The 16,301-nt window shown below is 48.1% G+C and overlaps 1 protein-coding gene across 1 annotated transcript in view; it reads left to right on the top strand.

The window, feature by feature from the left end:
* TMEM272 (transmembrane protein 272) overlaps positions 1-16,301 on the top strand; it is a 29,579-nt gene that overhangs the window by 933 nt on the left and 12,345 nt on the right. The window lies entirely within an intron of this gene.

The raw sequence follows: 16,301 nt of genomic DNA on the forward strand, positions 1-16,301 counted from the left end.
AAATCACAACCAGCTTTTGAGCCAAAGTACAATGACCAGACTCCCAAAAGGTCACATGATATTAGACTCAAACACCCGCCAGGGCAAGTCTCACTTCGATTGTAAGCTCTTTGGGAAAGGGACCCTCTGTTTGCTCCGTGTTTGAGCAGCACCTGGCACAATGTGGTTCTGAGCCATGTCTAGGGCTCCTAGGCCCCACGGTGATTTTACTAACACTAATGGAGGATTTCTCCAGTATGGCCTGGGCCTACGCAATTCAAGGCTTTAAAACCAACAGCCTTGGTTGCAGCCATCTTAAAAATCATTCTGCCATTTTACAGGGTGTCAGGATAAAGATAAAGAATATGGAGTGGGGTCTAATGTGATCTTGGCTGCTCCTCAGTCCTGTGAGCAGGCATGCCACTGCATTCTAGGGAGGGATAGCTCAGTGGTTTGAGCATTGGCCTGCTAAACCCAGGGTTGTGAGTTCAATCCTTGAGGAGGCCACTTAGGGATCCAGGGCAAAAATTGGTCCTGCTAGTGAAGGCAGGGGGGCTGGACTCGATGACCTTTCAAGGTCCCTTCCAGTTCTAGGAGATTGGTATATCTCCAATTATTACCTATTACTAGTGACAAGTGGTGGAGAAGCCCTGTCAAAAGCCCTGGTAAGAGGCTGATCAGAGAGTAAATAAGGTCACACCTGTACATTTTATGAGAAATTTTTTCCTCACAGCATAAGACCCAACCCATGGCATGGGAGTGGCCAACAGGAAAACTAAATCCTTAACCTGGCTTCTGACTATGTCTCCTTTGTGTGCTGTCCTCCAAATTCCTAGTGCCTTTACTTTAAACCCATGATGTTTTCCAAATCCAGAGTCTCACATTCAGTTATGAGAAAAAGAAAATTTCTTTATATTATTTTCCCATTCAACATAACTGAAATCTCACCCAAACCAATTATTGTATTCCTCAGACTGCAGTTGCTACACCAGGGTCTCATATGGATGCTTTTGGCTCCAGTTGACAGAGCTCCCTGAAAACTCAGAATAAATGTCCATGAATGATTAAGCCACTACACTCCTTGTTCCATAACAAAATGACCTAAAATCCACAACCCCCTGAAATACAGTCTTCCACAAAGATTACGATAATATACAGAGTCTCAAAAGCTAAATTATACTTTAAAGTTACTGATTCTAATACATTAGAACTTCAGCTAAATATTTCCCACCAATCTCCTATCCAGTTCTTCAAATGTAGCCTAAAATAGTCTGAAAGCAATTCAGTCAGAAAGACTTTGCTGCTATTAAATCATCCTACTGCTACTCTATCAAATGGCACAGCAAGAGCCCACACTGAATCTTACCTTCTCCCCCGAGGAGGTACCAAATACCAACTGCCCAGGTGAAAAACCCCACCAAGTTACAGAGGGCTGTCATCTAAGTAAGGACCACGCCTGACTTGACCTAGGTTGTGAAATCTGACAAGATCCCACTCTGAGGAAACAGAACTGTAGGCAACACTGCTGGGCCAGATTCTCTGTTCCCATCTCTTCTCTTTGCACTGCTCCAGTGACACAAAGGGACTAAAAAGCAGAGACCAATCCCCACTGACTGACTGAGGATTCACTTGGTGGGGAACAGTCCCCCAGCTCACATAGAGCTTCTATGTCACCCCCACCAATAAAGAGCAAAAGGAGAAGTGAGGATCTGTCTTTGCTTATTTTGCAAGTGGCTGTTTGGGAGCTGTGACCATCTGGCACAGTTTAGAGAATCCCCCAGACTGCTCTAAACTCCACCAGGGCAGTGGCAGATTCAGAACTGCATCAAGAAACAAGATGCTTCAGCAACCTGACAGCTCTCCATCACCTCTGTAGCCCCCTGTGGAAACCATGCACAGAAGAGAATCTTGGCCATCATTTTTACCCCTCTCTGGATTTCAGGCCAAAAAGGGGAGAGGCAGTGTATTTTTAGATTTCTGTTCCTACCACAGAAACAATTAAAATGTTACTATTTTCTGCTGGTGTTATAGTGCCATCAGGGCTTCAGGGGTGACTGATGGAATAAATTACCCTTTTTAAAATTAAAAAATGGGTTTGATTCTAATCTCACATATGCTGGCTTGAGTCAGGAGTAACTCCATGGAAGTCTATAAAGTTACCCCAGTGTAAAGCAGCTCAGAATCCGGCCCATTGCATTCTGGCACTGCAGTTGAGTTGTCAGAATTCCTCCATCTATACTCTAAGGGAATAAATTTACACTTGTCTCAATTACTCGAATACGACTTCACATTTGTGAATTTCAAATTTGTGAAGTCGAATTCTGTGAATCCACAATGAATACACGTGTGTCCACACTGACACTGCTGTGCACGACTGCCCCACGCTGTGGGAAAGCACTTGTCAGAGCCGGCTTGCACTGGAATGCCTGGCTGTGGGGAAATGCTGGCTGGACAATGGTGTGTTGGGGGGTCAAAACGAGGGCTGCCTGCAATGCCCTCTGTCTGAAGCGAACCCTTCTCGCGCCTGTTCGCTGCAAGTTACGCCCTTGCACGCCACAGCACTGCGAGCTGCCAGTGCGCGCCGCTGCACCTGCGGTCCGCGCGCATGCGCGCGCTCATCGGCCGCGCTGCCACGCGCATGCTGTCAGCACCTCATCCAGCTGCTGAGAGCGGCGCAGAGCGAGGTCTCGGTGGAGGAGCCACACCTCGCAGGCAGAGGCAAGAAGAGGACAGGTGCGCGAGAGTGTGGTGGCGCAGGAGGCTCACGCAGCAGTGGCATGGTGGCACCCGGTGGGTGCTGGCGGTGGTGTGGCCGGGGGGGTGTGGTGACTGGGGGGTGGGTGGCAGTCTGCAGGTCTGGGATGAATCACAGTGACTTCAGTGGGTGCTGCGCGCTTGGGCATGCCTGCTTGAACTCTCCTGCTGCTCCCTGGGCACTTTCCCCCGCCTGACTGACGAGCAGCGACTGTGCAGCAGCAGCCAGGACACCCGGGCCAAGCAGCAGCCCACCCAGCAGACAGACTGTGTCACAGAAATCGCCACTTTTGCGTGGGCAAATCACAGGTGGGCTTGCTGTGATTCAAGTAGCCGCGTAGATCAAGCTGCTCTCAAGCTCAAGGTAGTGACTCTAGAAACAAGGAGTGTCGTCAGAGCTGGCTCCACGATGGGATTCCCAAAAGATGGGGTGGGGGAGATGATGGGACTCACATCCCCCTCCATGGACCCCACTGGGCCAGGCAGGCCAGTACATTAACCCCCCAGCCACACCAGCTGGCCAGCCAGCAGGGATGGTGGACCATAGGGTTTGGCCACCAACATTGGTGCCCGGTGGCCGGGCAAGGTTCATGACGTGTTCAGGAACCAGGGGGTCTGTTTAAACGCCTGTGTTCAGTTTAGTTTCTTCCCGACACAAAAAACAGGTTGGGGATGTGCAGATGCCTACAGTGATGTGACCAGCCCAGCCTACCCGCTAATGCCCTGGCTCATGAAGCCTATATGCCTGCGCTTGCCCACAGAAGAAGTGACAGTGAAACTACCGCTGAGCAAGTGCAGAATGCAGTGTGTGTGCTTGGTGCAGTGGTGTGGTGGAGTGTACTCACTCGGGACTCGAGGGAGCTCAAAAATATCCTCGAAAAATTTGCTGCGTTATTGTAAAAAAATCCTGAGTCACAAGAGCTGCAGTGAGGGCAATCTGGGTGAGATGGGGGGGGAGGAGGTTGGCTGGGTGCCTTGCTGCTCTCAGCCAGACAGCGTGCTGAGCAGAAGATCAGCCAGACATGCGAGGCTTAGCGAGGCACAAGCGGAGAGCCGGAGCATCAGGAGATCTGAGCTGAACAGGGAGGAACTTGACACTATGAACTGAACTTGAGCCTGTGACTGTGACTGTTGACTTGACTGACAGTTGTACCATTGATCATTTTCCCCCACCCCATTTTCACAGTTTTTTTAAATTTAACATTTTTTAATATATTATTTGAATTTACATTATTTTTAATTTCTTTAATGTTGAAGAATGATGATGAAAAACTGATGTATGTGGTGTACTGTGTGTGGGGTAATGTGGTGACGCAGCTACACTAGATGACAGGCTCCTGTCCTGGCTGACACTCTGTCTCTGGGGAGTGGGGGGTTGGGGGGGGGGTGGGGGTGTGGGGTGGGGGGAAGGGGGGGTGAGGGGTGGGAAGGGTGGGGAGTTTGGGGGGTTGGGGGGGGGGGGGGGGGGGGGGTGTGGGGGTGGGGGTGGGTGGAGGGTGTGTGTCCGTGGTGAGGGAGGGCCTGGCTGGGGCTCAGGGCTGGAGGGGGGCTCATGGGGGGGGGGAGGGCATGGGTGGTGGGAAGGCATGAGCGTGGCTGGGCTGGGAGCTGGCCCCTGGCTGGCTGGGGCTGGACCCACTGCACACCTGGGGCAGCATACACCTCCCCCCTCCCCTGGTGCCTAGTGACTGCACCCTGTGTGGTGTGTCTGTCTGTGTGTGTCAGTCCTGCTGATCCTCCCCCCAAGTCTGTGCCCCCTAAATATGGATAAAACCCCTCCCTGAAAGTCTTCTGACCTGAAAACAAAAAAAAAAAACAAAACAACAGTGAACAACAATAATAAACAAACATACACAGTGGGGATGACACTTGGGGGGGGGGGAACTGAGGGGAAGGGACAGGAAGGGAAGGAAGGGAATGCATTTCAAAGATATGGCAGCTGTGTGACATGAGCGTGCTGGGACAGTTTGGCACCTTTGCCAGCGCCCCTCTTTCTTGCCCTTCAGGTTATTTTGGGTGAGGGGAGGGGATTTTTGATTTGGATGGGAGATGCAGATACAGTGGGGGGCTCTCCTGCCTCTTCTCCTCTGCCTCCTGTCCCTACAGAACGTCTACAAGCGCGTCGCCTGCCTAGCGCGTAGCCTTGCTAGTTGAGTCAGCTGCTGGTCTTCTGCCGCGCCCCCTCCCCTCCCCTCCGATGTGTGCCTGCTGTGTGTGTATGGTCTGCTCCACTCCTCTGTCTCTGCCTCTGCTCTCCTCGGCCAGGCTCCTCCGATCAGTTGCCCAGCCTGTCTTTTTCTTCTCTTTCTTTTCTTGCCCGCCTCTTCTGGCCAGCCTCTGGGAGGATGGGGCAGTGCAAAGCTGTGTGCAAGTGTGTGTGGGAAGTGTGTGGGTGAAAGGAAAAGAAGACACATGAACACAGAACACAACACACCTGTGAACAGTTGCTGTGAAGAACTGCACCACACCTAGTCTCACACCTAGTCTCAGGAGACTCAGAAAAAAGAATACGATCATTGGCTCATTGGCTGCACAGGAGATCGGACACGCGGACAAGCGGGCGGTACAGTCAGCCAGGGCCTGCAGCCAGGCCGTACAGCTGCCATACTTAGTAATTATTAGATAGCTGTGCTAGCAGCTGAAGCAGCTGGCCAAAGCTCTCTGATCTGTGTTCCAGCCCCCTCCCGCTGTGCTGCCGGGAAAGATCACTGTATGCTTTTCCTGCCTTCCTCACGCACTGCTGTTACGGGGCTGGTCATCAAATTAAAAAAAAAAAGTCAAAAAGTCACACACACACAACAGTACACTAAATTGCCTGCAGCAGCAGCAGCAGACATTACCCGAGGCGCGGAGGCGGGAGAGAGAGAGAGAGAGAGAGAGAGAGAGAGAGAGAGATGAATCAGACCAGACCAGGACGACATATGCTGCTGAGGCATATGCGAGGCAATGCATTACGCTGGATGGCCTGGGCTGGAAGAGTGTGGTTCACGCACGGAGCACCAAAGCACCTCACCTCTCCCCAGGGAACCCCCATGGAGGTTTTGCACCACCGAGAGAGAGATGGAGTGTCCCCAAGAGGATTTCTTTTCCATCCCTATATGTGTGGACCTTCTTTTTATATAGTTTTTATATGAAAACTTTTATATAGTTTTATATAGTTTTTATGCTTACCGACTGATCCTTCCCTGATTCTGAGTCCGTGTCCGTGTTAGGAGGAGGGGGGAGGGATCTGGGATGAGGTGAAGTGAGGATCTCCTGGAGAGAAGAAAGCTGTAGCGCGCGGCGCGCCGTCGTGCGCGCTCGCTCCCCTCTTCCCTTCTCCTCTTCTTCATATCGAACATCGTCGAACTGAACTGCGACACTATCTATGCCATCCTCAGTCCACACACTGGGTGGGCAGTGGTGGCAGCACCACCTAGAATGAATGGCAGTGCCTGGTGAAGTGGAAGTGGCATGTCTGGGGCTGGGCATCGGGCCATCCCTGCCTCTTTTTTTTTTTTTTGTCTTTGGTCCTTCCTTTTTTTCGCGGCACTGCGCTGTATATCGGCTGCTGTATCCTCTGAGTGGGGCTTTGGAGACCTCTCTCGTAGGTCTTTGCATTCCTTTTTTGGAGCGCAGCCTGAAGCACAGACTCATCGCCCCACACAGCGATCAGATCTAAGATGAGGCTTTTGCTTATATTTAAGTGCAAAACTCAACTCAACCTTAACTATGGGTCATCTGTGTGACTGGTGCCTCCAAAATGGATTTTTTCATTAATTACAACACAAATGCTAATTAATCTCAACTTCATATTTCTCATTGCCCTTTAAATATTTTTCAGAAAGCATTCATGCAGAGGCCAGTTCTGATGCCAGATAGAAACCTAATGGTTTAATGATATTTAAATGGTCAGCATACCAGCACAGCACTATTTGAAATTCCTCTCTTTTTTTTTTTTTTTTTGGTACAATACATTAGGATCAGAACATCAGGGCAAACTCTAGTTAAGGGGCCAAAAGGAATTAGAGCCAATTTTCAATTCCAGTTGTATTGCAAAGCAAATGGGTGATATACTGTAGTTCTTCATTTGGTTACTGCAAAAATCCTGTTCAGATGTTATTGATGCTAATATACCCTATCATATTGTGATTTTCAGCAATTAAGGGGCTTTTATAGCTAAATGAAAACCAGCTGTCCACTATTAAAGCTGCACTGTTAGACACTGAGGTGAGGATGGTCAGGCCTAGTGGTTGGAGCTAAGGGACAGAGGCTAAATCTGGAGTCAAGAACAGGGCTGGAACAAAGCAAAAGTAGGTCCGGGTGCTAGGCTGGGGCAGGCTGAGGCCTGTGGAGTTTGTTACCACTGTCAGGCAAATGATTGTTCTGAGCCATGAAGCAACATTGAGCAGGCCCAGGCTTCTGTTTCCCCTGTGAGGCACTTACACCTGCTCTGAGAGTCACCAGACCAGCTCCTGGCTTGGCTGGAGCCTAGCACGGGAATGACTCATCCCAGCAGGAGGCTTAATCAGGCTCTAGTTCAGGGGTGACTCATCACCTCACCTGCACTCTTAATGTAAAGAAGGGGCTTTTATTATTGCATTGCAGGGACAAACTGATACACATCATATTCATAGTCATAGATTCCAAGGGACCACTGTGATCATCTAGCCTGATCTCTTATATAAGATACACCCTAGAACTTCCCCAAAATAATTCCTACAGCAGATCTTTTAGAAAAACATCCAATGGTCAGTGATGGAGAATGTGCCATGACCCTTGGTAAATTATTCCAATAGTCAATTACCTCATTGTTATAAATTGACACTTTATTTCCAGTCTGAATTTGTCTAGCTTCAACTTCCAGCCATTACATTGTATTTTACCTTTCCCTGATAGATGTAAGAGCCCATTATCAAATATTTGTTCCTGTGTAGGTCCTTACAGACTGTAATCAAATCACCCTTTAACCTTCTCTTCGTTAAGCTAAATAGATTGAGCTCCTTGAGTCTATTATTGTAAGGCATGTTTTCTTATCCTTTAATCATTCTCCTGGCTCTTCTCTGAACCCTCTCCAATTTATCAACCTCCTTCTTGAATTGTGGGCACCAGAACTGGACACAGTATTCCACAGTGGTCTCAACAATGCCAAATACAGAGGTAAAATAACCTCTCTACTCCTACTCGAGATTCCCCTGTTTATGCATCCCAGAATCACATTAGTTCTTTTGGCCACAGAATCACACTGGGAACTCATGTTCAGCTGATTATCCATCATGACCCCCAAATCTTTGTTCAGAGTCATTTCTTCCCAGAATAGTGGCCTCCATTCTTTGTTACTGGCGCCCCTAATGAAATCCAGTCTTACTGTTCGCAGATTGGAAGCTGCAAACTCAAGAGGTGGACAGCTTCCTGTGGCTCCCCTTAAAATAACCTCCTCACAGGTGAAGACAGCAGTCGCTGTGGCATAACCATCCTCAGTGAGTTCAAGGGATGAGAAAGGCCTGGCTCTGTTAGTAAAGACCTTTCAATTAAAAAAAATCCCAATTGCTACCCCGTGGGCTGTTAAAATCTTCAGCCCACTCAGTGGTACTTTCACTGTTCTTCCCTGGGTGACAGTCCATTCTTGAGCTCAACCAGGAAAAAAAGAGGGTTAATGAAACACTTGCCCTTCCATCTTCATCAGTACTAATGAAATAGAAGCAAATGGCTGGCTGACTGGCCCCTCATTTTGGTTTAGTGAACCCTTGCTTTACTTCACAGAAAATAAAGGCCAATTAAATTCTTCAGGAAGGGAGAAGAGGAGCAGGGAAATTGGGCTGTGGAAAAATCCATACTTAAAAAAAATTAAAAGGGCAGAAAGCAGGCTTCTGAGTTTTGTTCCTTCGTTGGCATGGCAGGGTTGCCAGGAAGGGTGAGAGGCCTAGCTATGGATTTCATTTACTCTCTTTGTCAGAACCTAGCCAACTAACCATAATAACACCCAGGTTTAGAATGAGTGCCAGTACACACAACGTATACTTATATCCCAGACTCACCAAGGAAGATCAGCTTGTGTCCCAGACATGCAGCCAGTTCATCAGTCCTGGACTTGTCGTTAAGCTGTTTGAAAGGATCCTCCTGTCATCTTGCTTTCGAGTCCGTTTTTTTAAGGGATCTCTTGATGAACAATAAACTTAATTTAGTGGGAGGCTTAAAATCAAGAGACAGGAAGAACCAGAGACTCCAGGGCAAAGAGCATCATTTCTGAAAGTACCAGTGCACTGTTCCTGGTACAATCTAATTTTGGGGACATTCAATGGCCTGTGTCATACAGCAGGTCAGAGTAGATGGATCACAGTGGTCCCTTCTGGCTTTGGAATCCATGACTCCAATCTCATCTAGCATATTTATATGACACTCATCACCACAGGATCTGAGCACCTACATTCAGATGTGGGTCCAGTTAGTGTCACCTGGCATATTTAGATAGCCTGTAGAATTATGTGGAAAATATGTGAATGATTTTAGGGCCCAATCCTGCAAACACAAATTATGCACAATGGATGAAATTCTCACACATGCATACCCCAGCATAAGGCCTAACTGCCACTTAAGTCCCACTTACGCCTTCAAAAAAGGTGCCTAGGCCTCATAGTGTGTCTCTGCACAGGGGTGAATTTCACCTGGTGTGACTACTCATGTATGTAAAATCACATATTTGCAGGGTTGGAACCTTATCGAACCAATTCCTTTTACACTGTAAAATGATTGTGCTGTTATATATTATCATAGTGTTATGTAAGTTTACAGGGGGAAAGACCTATTAGATTTATAAATCCATATTCCTTCCAGTGCAGGACTGCTCCCTGCAGGATACCCTAGGGTGGTTTTTCTACTCCACCTTTAAAATGCTCAAAGGATGGAACTTCTCAACTTTCCCTACAAGACTATTCCACCAGTAGATCTCACTATAAGGACGTTTTTCTTGATGTCCAACGTAACCTTCCATTTGCTCAATTTCATCCCATTTAGGGCAACCATATTTCCTAAAGTCAAAACGGGATGGCTGGGGCTTGCCTAAGCCCGAGCTGCCCCCCCACACTCCCCACAGGGTTCACCAGAGCCACCCCCTCCCCCTGAGCTCCATGCTACCAATGGCTGGTGCCCCGAGCCCCTGCCACCTGTGGCTGGGGATGGGGCTGACACATGCACCCTGAGCTCAGTGCCCCGTACAGCCAGAGGCTGGGGCTGACCGCCCCCCCCCAAGCTCCACACCACCCGGGGCTGACCCCTTAGCCCCCAACCCCCGAGATCCATGCTGCCTGGGGCTGACCCCCAAGCCCTACTGCCTGGTACCTCACATCGCTGCTCCTCACAATGTGCCTCTGCACCACCTCCCACGGGAAGCACACCCAAGTTTTTTGGTAAACTGGGCATTTGTTTTTTGCTGATCAGTTGGGAAGAGCAAACAGGACAAATGTCCATTGGGGGGGGGGGGGAAACAGTCACGACAGCCAGTACAGAGCTTAAAAACGGGACTGTCCCAGCCAAAACAGGATGTATGGTCACCCTAAGCTCATTTCTCGTCCTGCATTTATACCTCTAGGCCCACCCCAAATAGTCCATCTTCCTCTTCGGTGCTTGCGCCCTTCAGAGACTATTGTGTCTCATTTGGTCATTGCTTAGCCACACTAACGGGATCGAATTCTATTCCTCATAAATTAGTCCCTTCAAGTTTCCTTGCTGTCCTTCTTTGAATTCCATCTCATTCATTGACCTTTTTCTACTATTAAAGGGCCCAGAACTGCATGCTGTATTCTCAGGTGCCCAACATATTGACGGTTGTGCTGATGTTTTTTATGGGGTGGACATATGTCCACTTAGCATCTGCACTGAGACCACTTACTCATTAAACATACACCACTAGAACAGTCACCAGAGGGCAATGAATTGGGTCACGGCCAGCGGAGGATAGGAACTCAAGAGGAAGGATGGTTTTATATTTAAAACACAGGCCTGGGAGTTAAGAAATCTCTATTCTGTTCCTGGCTCTACCAGAGTTCCTGTGCGACCTTTGACTAAGTCCCTTCACCTATCTATGCACCTGTTTTCCCCATCCAGGAAATTAGCATAATAAATACCTATCTCTCCACTCCGAGGGTAACTCATTAATTATATTTTGTAAATGAACAGCTTGATTAGTACGCTGGGAATCAGGAGACCTGCATTTTATTTCCAGCTAAGCCACTGACTTGCTTTCTGATCCTGAGCAAGTGTCACTTAACCCTTACCCTCTGTTTCCAAGTCTCCCTGTCTGTCAAGCATATTACAGACTGGTGACCTAGAGATTAAATCCCTGAGCCATTCTCTTATGTCTCTTACTTAGGGCATGTCTACACTACAAACTTTTGCTGATGCAAATGAATTTGGCATACAGCTGCTGCAGTTAGTATATTGCTTGAGTTCTTCCATCAGCGCTTTGAGTACTCACAAGGAGTGCTTGTGTCATAGGTTTATTCCCCACTTTGAACTTTAGCGTCCAAAAGATGGGGACCTGCATGGATCCTTCTAAACTTAAATCCTAGTTTAGATCTGGTACTGCTGCCACCAACCAAAAAAATATAGTGTTTTGGTACACTTTCTGTTCCCCCAAACTTTCCCTGGGGAATACAGATCCAAACTCCTTGGATCTTAACACAAGGGAAACTTAGCCATTCCCCCCCTCCTTTCCCCTCCCTGACTTCCCCTCCCTGGGTTGCCTTGAGAGGCTCCACACTGATTCACTCCTTGAATCTAAAACAAAGAGGGATTCACCTTCCCCCTCCCCCATATCCTGGTGAGTCAGACTAATCCCCTGAGGTCTCAAACAAGGGAAGAAATCAATCAGGTTCTTAAAAAGAAAAGCTTTTAATTAAAGAAAAAAAGAAAAAGGTAAAATTTAGCTCTGTAAAATCCAGATGGAAGTTTACAGGGTACAGCTTATAAAAACTAGAGGGACTCTAGCATAAGCACAAGTACAGCAAAGAGGTAAAATATTGTTCCAGCAAACACACATTTACAAATACAGAAATCAATCAAAAGACTAATCCGCCTTTCTAATACTCACTATACTGAATAGAAGAGAATATTTCAGGAAGCTTGGAGAGCCTGGAAGTACGTCTGGCCTCTCTTAATCCCAAGAGAGAACAACCCCCCAAAACAAAGAACCCAAACAAAGACTTCCCTCCACAGAGATTTTAAATTATCTTGTCTCTTGATTGGTCCTCTGGTCAGGTGTCAGCCAGGTTCACTGAGCTTGTTAACCCTTTACAGGTAAAAGAGACATTAACCCTTAACTATCTGTTTATGACAGCTTGTTTAGATGCACTGTGTGATGCACCATGGGTAGGTATCCCAATGTGCCACCATCCCGCACACTGTGTTTTGGGAAGTTTTGGCAATGCATGATGGGGCAAAATGAGTAGTGCTGGAGTAACGGGGACTGTGGGCTGAAATTCCCATCATGCAACCTTCTCCTCCCCATAATGCCATCTCTATCCCATCATTTTCATGCCTATTTTGATAATCCCACAAACCCACTCAGGACTTGTCGTGGTCCGCAATCTCTGACAGAAGGGCAGACCTGGGGAAATCAAAAAGTTGGCACCTGTGGCAGCAGCTACAGATAAAACACATAGAAGTACTGCTGTGGAAAGCGAAAGTTAAGATTCAGAACTCCCTTCCCTTGCTCCCCTAAAGCTTTATACTTGTGATAAATAAAGTGGGGGGGATAGCTCCCTTTGATGGACACCCAGCCAACCAGTTAGCTATAAAATCCCTCTTGGTAGCTGTTTTCTGCTTGCTTTACCTGTAAAGGGTTAAAAAGTCCCCCACATAAAGGAAAAAAAAGTGGACAACTGACCAAAAGAGCCAATGGGAAGGCTAGAACTTTTTTAAATGGGGAAAGAAACTTTCCCTTTGTCTGTTCTTTCTGGGCTGGAGGGACAGAGCAGCCAGGCTATAAGCAGCTTTAAGCCAGGAATGATCATAAATCATCAGCTCATGCCTAGAATTACTTATCTGAACTCCAAATGTGTAAGAACTCAAAAGTGATCAGAATGTTTAGCTAGACGTGATCAGGTTTTTTTCTGTTTATTTTTTAAGGCTTGTGAATCTCCTCTGTGCTAACCCCAGATGCTTTTGTTGCTTGTAACCTTTAAGCTGAACCCCCAAGAAAGCTATTTTGGGTGCTTAATTTTTGTAATTGTTTCTTTTAAGATCTAGCAAAAAGCCTAAGTTCCAGATGCATTTTTTCCTTTTTGTTTTTAATAAAATTTACCTTTTTTAAGAACAGGATTGGATTTTTGGTGTCCTAAGAAGTTAGTGCGTTAGCTGGTAGCCACAGCTAGTTTCCTTTGTTTTCTTTCTCAGCTCTTCCCCGGAGGAGGGGTGAAAGGGCTTGAGGGTACCCCACAAGAAGGAATTCCCAAGTGCTCCTTCCTGGGTTCAAAGGGTTTTTTTTGCATCTGGGTGGTGGCAATGTTTACCAAGCCAAGGTCAGAGAGGAACTGTAACCTTGGGAGTTTAATACAAGCTTGGAGTGGCAAGTATTAATTTTTAAAATCCTTTCAGGCCCCTACTTCCTGCAATTGGAGTGACAGAGTGGGGATTCAGCTTTGACAATACTAGACATGTTTATTGACTCTTCGGCCTCGGAGTGCTTGGCACTGAATACTGGCACCATTTCCCACAAGCAGTGGTGATTGTTACCCTCAGGAGTGAGATATCACCTACAAAGGCACAGAGAGAACAGCTGCTGCTGGCATCCCAAAGCCACTCAGGCCCGTATGCTGCTAGCCTGGGTACTGAAATGGTGCCAGCCGAAGTTATTGCTGACTGGCGTGGGAAAGTGTCCTACCTCAGAGGAAGAAATAAGGCTGCCATCCCTAGATCCCTTCAGGAGAGGATGGCAGAGTACTTCCATGAAAGTTTCATCAAGATGTCTCAGGAGGATTCAAGGGACATCCCTGTGTACCTAAACAAACTGCTCCACATGGCTCCCTGGCCTAACTTTACAGGGGAAATGAAGCAGATAACAATACTACTTCCATTTGTTGTACTGCTACCTGGTCTAGTAGGAGTAAATTAATGAAAAATTGAGGGCTGTGTCCTGCTAAGCTGGGGGAGCCATCACTGTAATGGGAAATAAATTTACACACATACCCGAGGTTCCTTCCCCTGCCTCAGGCTCGCCTGTGCTCAACTGCTGGGACTGTCTGGACTGCAGTGGAGTCTCAAATAGTCCTGGCTTGAGGCATAGCTGGAACCCCTGGCTACATGTTCCCCATCCTCAACCTTGCTGTTCATGGCAGGGGCCTGTGACTTGGGATCCTCAAAGGTATCCAGAGTGGTGGTGGTAGGGAGTGGCTCTGTCAAGTCTGGCATGCAGCTCATTGTAAAAGCAGCAGCTCTGTGGCTCGACACCGGATTGACTCTTGGCCTCCCTGGTCTTCTGCTATGCCTGCCACAGTTCCTTTGCTTTCATGTGGCACCGCTACTGATTTCTGTCGTAACCCCTTGCCCTGCCTCCTCAATGCAGTCTTCTCATAGATGGCCACGTTTCTGTGGCTGGTCCATAGCTGTGCCTGCACAGCCTCTTCTCTTCACAGGTGCACGAGAGCCAATATCTCCTGTCTGCTCCAAGCCAGAGTGTGTCTGGCGTGTGTAACTGGCATGGTCAGCTGGGCAGTTGCACAGAACAGCGAAGAGCTGCTGAGTGTGGTCACCAAGATGGACAATGGGGGAAAGGCATTTCAAAAATTTGTGTGGCTGTAAAAGGGGCATGGCTTCCTCTGTCTGGGCAGTGAAGTTCACAGTTGTGACCCGAGCGGTCAGTGTGGGGAATTGTGGGACAGCTGCTAGGGACAAAGTAACAGCTTAGATCTCAAATCATCAGAGGGAAGAAGAGGAGAGAGTCAAGCAGGAGACAGATCAGAAACTAGTAACGCTGCTATACAAAGGGTCAGAGTCACGGGCGGCACATACACCCCCCATTCGGGGAGGCTAGCCCCCTACCCTGCCCTGTCTTCCCAAGCCCTGCCCCTACCCTGCCCCTTCTGCCCAAGGCCCCACCTCCACTTTCACCTGCTGGAGCCAGAGGAGCTTTGAGCCCCACACTGTGGCTGGTGGAGCTCCAGGCCAACCCGCCTGAGCTGCCCCGAGCCCCAGCTCCCTGGAGGAGCTCTGAGCCCTGCCACAGCCTGGGCCTGGAGCTGTGGTGGGGAGCGTTAGCAGAGGTTTGGGGAGGCTTTGCCTCCCCCAGCCTCCATTATGCACTGCCCATGGACAGAGTCACTGTGGTGCTTGAAAATTCAGCGTCTACGCCCACAATTCAGATTCTGTGTTGACCACAAAGTTCAGAGAATGGGCAGAACCTAACTCAGCTGCTTGAAAAGCTGTCAGCTGCCCACACTTCCAGATTCTCCAGGAGCATGAGCCTTCTTCCCAATCCTCCACTCCCAACACAGCAGGCCCTCTCCTTATGGTTGCACTTCCAGGCTCCCAGAGCATGAGCTCTTCCCAGTCATCCACTTCCCAACACAGCAGGCCCTCTCCATTAACGGGCTCTCTTTTGGGCCAGACACAAGGGAACAAACTTCTCCTTCTCTCTGCAATCCAATGAGACATTCCCAGAGCAGGGGGCTTTCTTGACTACCTGCCTCCCCACCCAATTGTCCAGGTTCCAGGTATGGGTTCCCAGAACACAGTTTCTTCTGGGCCAACCTTGGAAAATCAGGCAGCCATTTCCCCTTGTCCTGTGAGTGTGCTCCCAGAACACAAGGCTCCTTTTCTTGCCACTTGCTATGAGGGGTTGGATCCTAGAGGGTGGGTTTCTCTCGCCCAGCTGTGAGGAGATATGGCCAGCAACACAGAAATGTTGCCATTTCACTTCCATGAACTGTCATAAATACAGAGCTATTCCCAGCTCTAAGAGCATGGCACTGTCTGCACTACCTTTGCATACTGCAGTTAAAAAAAAGGTTTTCCTGGGCAGCTTAGCCCAGCTCCACAAAGGTATTTAGGTTCCTAACTTTCTATTGATTTGTCCTAAGTCCAGTCGGGGGCAGCACAACCTAGACAAAACAGCCAGTATCTATCTGTGCCATTAGAGGAAAACTCCACAAGTATCAGGGAAAACAATCTTTAGTGCTGCTAGTGGCGCGTCGTGACTGGCTACAGAACCCTGCCAATTGTATAGTCAATTGTTGAGTGTCTCACTTTGTTAAACATGAATCTGGAAACATTCCCAGACAGTGCATCTGCCCCTCCAATGAGAAATCTCAGAGCATGAGGCTGAATGGGGAGATAATGAGGAAATACATTCCCAGTGACTGCTTAGGGAAGAGAATTCATTAACCATTATCTTGCTTTTTCTCTAGCTCTGAGTGGTCCCTGCTGCCTTTTTCCTCCTCCAAAATCAAGCTAGTTGATAGAAAGCAGGCAAATACAAAACCAAACACCTGTGTGCCAGATGTGCAGTTCTACATGTACGTGTGCCCTGCCAAGCCATTTATAGAGTATACTGGAGCCTATTCCAGTGTTTTTTCTTTGGAACTGATCATAGAAAA

Source organism: Mauremys reevesii, linkage group 1 (assembly GCF_016161935.1).
Source record: "Mauremys reevesii isolate NIE-2019 linkage group 1, ASM1616193v1, whole genome shotgun sequence".
Taxonomy (NCBI): domain Eukaryota; kingdom Metazoa; phylum Chordata; order Testudines; family Geoemydidae; genus Mauremys; species Mauremys reevesii.